Consider the following 5555-nt stretch of genomic DNA (forward strand, 5'->3'; position numbering starts at 1 on the left):
GTGCCATCCCTGTCTTTGTCATCTCTCACTCAGTGGGCCATAGAAAGCCTATTTATTTTTTTGCTTGATTTGGGTTCTAAAATCTACCTGAAAAAATCACTACATCAATCAGTGGGAGAAAAATATTGGCCTCAGGGCTTGTGTGCCACTCCTTACTCCTGTGTGTGCCATCTCTCAGTGGGCCATAGAAAGCCTATTTATTTTTTTGCTTGATTTGGGTTCCAAAATCTACCTGAAAAAATCAATAAATCAATCAGTGGGAGATTAATATTGGCCTTTGGGCTTGTGTGCCAGTCCTAAGCGTGCCATCTCTCTCTCTCAGATAGTGGGCCATAGAAAGCCTATTTATTATTTTTTTTATTGGGTTTATAAATTTTCCCTGGAAAAAAAAAAAAAAAGTGGGAGATTAATATTGGCCTCTGGGCTTGTGTGCCAGTCCTGAGCGTGCCATCTCTCTCACAAATAGTGGGCCATAGAAAGCCTATTTATTTTTTTGGTTGATTTGGGTTCTAAATTCTACCTGAAAAAATCAATAAATCAATCAGTGGGAGATAAATATTGGCCTCTGGGCTTGTGTGCCACTCCTGACTCCTGTGTGCGTCCTCTCTCACTCAGTGGGCCCTAGAAAGCCTATTTTTTGCTTTATTTGTTTTCTAAATTCTCCCTGAAAAAATCATTTTATTTTATTTGGTTTCTAAATTATTCCTGAAAAAAATCATTTTTTTTGTATTTTTTTTTCTAAAGTCTCCCTGAAAAAAAAAACAAAAAAACAAATCAGTGGGAGATTAATATTGCCCTTTCTGCTTGTGTGCCAGTCTTTACTCCTGGGTGTGCCATCTCTCTCTCTCCAATTGTGGGCCATAGAAAGCCTATTAATTTTTTTGCTTGAATTGGGTTCCAAAATCTACCTGAAAAAATCACTTAATCAATCAGTGGGAGATAAATATTGGCCTCTGGGCTTGTGTGCCACTCCTGACTCCTGTGTGCGTCCTCTCTCACTCAGTGGGCCCTAGAAAGCCTATTTTTTGTTTTATTTGTTTTCTAAATTCTCCCTGAAAAAATCATTTTATTTTATTTGGTTTCTAAATTATTCCTGAAAAAAATCATTTTTTTTGTATTTTTTTTTCTAAAGTCTCCCTGAAAAACAAAAAACAAAAACAAATCAGTGGGAGATTAATATTGCCCTTTCTGCTTGTGTGCCAGTCTTGACTCCTGGGTGTGCCATCTCTCTCTCTCCAATTGTGGGCCATAGAAAGCCTATTAATTTTTTTGCTTGATTTGGGTTCCAAAATCTACCTGAAAAAATCACTAAATCAATCAGTGGGAGATAAATATTGGCCTCTGGGCTTGTGTGCCACTCCTGACTCCTGTGTGCGTCCTCTCTCACTCAGTGGGCCCTAGAAAGCCTATTTTTTGTTTTATTTGTTTTCTAAATTCTCCCTGAAAAAATCATTTTATTTTATTTGGTTTCTAAATTATTCCTGAAAAAAATCATTTTTTTTGTATTTTTTTTTTCTAAAGTCTCCCTGAAAAAAAAAAAAAAGATCAAATCAGTGGGAGATTAATATTGCCCTTTCTGCTTGTGTGCCAGTCTTGTCTCCTGGGTGTGCCATCTCTCTCTCTCCAATTGTGGGCCATAGAAAGCCTATTAATTTTTTTGCTTGATTTGGGTTCCAAAATCTACCTGAAAAAATCACTAAATCAATCAGTGGGAGATAAATATTGGCCTCTGGGCTTGTGTGCCACTCCTGACTCCTGTGTGCGTCCTCTCTCACTCACTGGGCCCTAGAAAGGCTATTTTATGTTTTATTTGTTTTCTAAATTCTCCCTGAAAAAATCATTTCATTTTATTTGGTTTATAAATTCTTCCTTAAAAAATCATTTTTTTTTTTTTTTTCTAAAGTCTCCTTTTTAAAAAAAAAAACACAAATCAGTGGGAGATTAATATTTACATTTGCGCTTCAGTGACAGTCCTGCGTGTGTGGCACCTCTCTCATTTGTTGCCACCAACAACAGAGTGTGTAACATTGTGCCTGATTTTCGTTGTGGTCTCACCCACCTGTAAAGGGGTAGCTAAATCATACTGAAGTTATAGCTCACCGTGTAAGTTGTGTGACTGCAACAAATACCGTTAGTTTGGTAACGTTTTTAAAACAATGAGGAAGTCTGGTGGAAGAGGTCGTGGCCGGGGGCGTTCATTGTCAGCTGGTAATGAGGGTAGTGGTAGTGGTGGAGCATCAGGTGGTCGTGGGAAAAAAAATATTGCACCTAAGTCTGGAGCTGTGGAGCCAGGTTCGTCGTCTGGCTACACAAGGCCTCGAACGCTCCCTTTTCTGGGAGTAAGAAAACCGCTTTTAAAGCCGGAGCAGCAAGAGCAAGTTTTGGCTTATCTTGCTGACTCAGCCTCTAGCTCTTTTGCCTCCTCTCGTGAAACTGGTAAAAGTAAAAGCAGCGCGTCGTTAGTGGATGTTCACGGTCAGGGACAAGTCGCTTCCTTGTCCTCTTCAGCAAAAACAACAACAGAGAAGAATGCAGCAGGCGACACAACGGGTTACTCCATGGAGCTCTTTACACATACCGTCCCTGGCTTAGAAAGTGAAGCAGTTAACAGTCCATGCCCATTACAAGTTGAATCTGACATGGAGTGCACTGATGCACAGCCACAGCCAGACTACTATGCTGGTCCTTTGACTCAGACCACAACATTGCCCTCGCAGGGTGCTGATCAAGAATCAGACCCTGATGAGACTATGTTGCCCCATCACGAACGCTATACCACCGACCGACAAGGTGACACAGACGAAGTTGCACACGAGCTACAAGAAGAGGTAATAGATGACCCAGTTCTTGACCCCGATTGGCAGCCATTGGGGGAACAGGGTGCAGGCGGCAGCAGTTCTGAAGCGGAGGAGGAGGGGCCGCAGCAGGCATCAACATCGCAACAGGTTCCATCTGCCGGGCCCGTATCTTGCCCAAAACGCATGGCAAAGTCAAAACCTGTTGGAGGACAGCGTGGCCATCCGGTTAAAGCTCAGTCTGCAATGCCTGAAAAGGTATCCAATGCTAGAAAGAGTGCAGTCTGGCATTTTTTTAAACAACATCCAATTGATCAGCGCAAAGTCATCTGTCAAAAATGTTCAACTACCTTAAGCAGAGGGCAGAATCTGAAAAGTCTCAATACAAGTTGCATGCATAGACATTTAACCACCATGCATTTGCAAGCTTGGACTAACTACCAAACGTCCCTTAAGGTTGTAGCACCCTCGGCCAATGAAGCTAGTCATCAACGCAACATCCCTTCCGGCAGTGTAGGGCCACCATTTTCTGCACCACCTGCAGTATCTTTGCAGGTTTCTTTGCCAGGCCAAAGAAGTCAGGGTCAGGGAATCACCAGTTTCGTAGTAGGAAACACTGCATCTAGGGCACCGGCGGCAACAATACCATCTCCCACCGTCTCTCAGTCTGCCATGTCCACCGGCACCCCCGCTAGTTCCACGATCTCCAGCTCTCCAGTCCAGCTCACCCTACATGAGACTATGGTTAGAAAAAGGAAGTACTTAGCCTCGCATCCGCGTACACAGGGTTTGAACGCCCACATAGCTAGACTAATCTCGTTAGAGATGATGCCCTACCGGTTAGTTGAAAGCGAAGCTTTCAAAGCCCTGATGGACTACGCTGTACCACGCTACGAGCTACCCAGTCGACACTTTTTTTCCAGAAAAGCCATCCCAGCCCTCCACCAGCATGTTAAAGAGCGCATCGTCCATGCACTCAGGCAATCTGTGAGTACAAAGGTGCACCTGACAACAGATGCATGGACCAGTAGGCATGGCCAGGGACGTTACGTGTCCATCACGGCACACTGGGTAAATGTGGTGGATGCAGGGTCCACAGGGGACAGCAAGTTTGGGACAGTTCTGCCTAGCCCACGGTCTAGGAAACAGTTGGCTGTAGCCATTCGCACCCCCTCCTCCTCCTCCTCGTCCTCCTGCAGAAGCGAGACCTCGTCCACAGACCGCAGTCGCACAACCACTCCATCCGCAGCTGCCACTGTTGCACACCAGGTCTCCCATTATGGGGCAGCTACTGGCAAACGTTAGCAGGCTGTATTGGCTATGAAGTGTTTGGGCGACAACAGACACACCGCTGAAGTTCTGTCCGAGTTCTTGCAGAAAGAAACGCAGTCGTGGCTGGGCACTGTAGATCTTGAGGCAGGCAAGGTAGTGAGTGATAACGGAAGGAATTTCATGGCTGCCATCTCCATTTCCCAACTGAAACACATTCCTTGCCTGGCTCACACCTTAAACCTGGTGGTGCAGTGCTTCCTGAAAAGTTATCCGGGGTTATCCGACCTGCTCCTCAAAGTGCGTGGACTTTGCTCACATATCCGCCGTTCACCCGTACACTCCAGCCGTATGCAGACCTATCAGCGTTCTTTGAACCTTCCCCAGCATCGCCTAATCATAGACGTTGCAACAAGGTGGAACTCAACACTGCACATGCTTCAGAGACTGTGTGAACAGAGGCGGGCTGTTATGTTTTTGTGGGAGGATACACATACACGGGCAGGCAGTAGGATGGCAGATATGGAGTTGTCAGGTGTGCAGTGGTCGAAGATTCAAGACATGTGTCAAGTCCTTCAGTGTTTTGAGGAATGCACACGGCTGGTTAGTGCAGACAACGCCATAATAAGCATGAGCATCCCCCTAATGCGTCTGCTGATGCAAAGTTTGACGCACATAAAGGATCAGGCGTCTGCAGCTGAGGAAGAGGAAAGCCTTGATGACAGTCAGCCATTGTCTGGCCAGGGCAGTGTACAGGACGAGGTAGCGGGCGAAGAGGAGGAGGAGGACGAGGAGGATGATGGGGATGATTATATTTTTAATGAGGAAGCTTTTCCGGGGCCAGTGGAAATTGTTGGCGCGGCAAGGCCGGGTTCTGGTTTTTGGAGGGACACAAGTGAAGTGGATTTGCCTGAAACTGCCCCTCAACCAAGCACAACCACAGATTTGAGAACTGGAACTTTGGCCCACATGGCGGATTATGCCTTACGTATCCTCAAAAGGGACACACGCATAACAAAAATGATGAACGATGACGATTACTGGTTGGCCTGCCTCCTTGATCCTCGCTATAAAGGCAAATTGCAAAATATAATGCCACATGAGAACTTGGAACTAATATTAGCAACCAAACAATCAACTCTTGTTGACCGTTTGCTTCTGGCATTCCCTGCACACAGCGCCCGTGATCGTTCTAACACGAGCTGCAGGGGCCAGCAGACCAGAGGTGTTAGAGGGGCAGAAATCAGAAGTGTCGTTGGCCAGAGGGGTTTTCTGACCAGGTTGTGGAGTAATTTTGCTATGACCGCAGACAGGACAGGTACTGCAGCATCAATTCAAAGTGACAGGAGACAACATTTGTCCAGTATGGTTACTAACTATTTTTCATCCCTTATCGACGTTCTCCCTCAACCGTCATTCCCATTTGATTACTGGGCATCAAAATTAGACACCTGGCCAGAATTGGCAGAATATGCATTGCAGGAGCTTGCT

Source organism: Ranitomeya imitator, chromosome 5 (assembly GCF_032444005.1).
Source record: "Ranitomeya imitator isolate aRanImi1 chromosome 5, aRanImi1.pri, whole genome shotgun sequence".
In the NCBI taxonomy this organism is placed as follows: domain Eukaryota; kingdom Metazoa; phylum Chordata; class Amphibia; order Anura; family Dendrobatidae; genus Ranitomeya; species Ranitomeya imitator.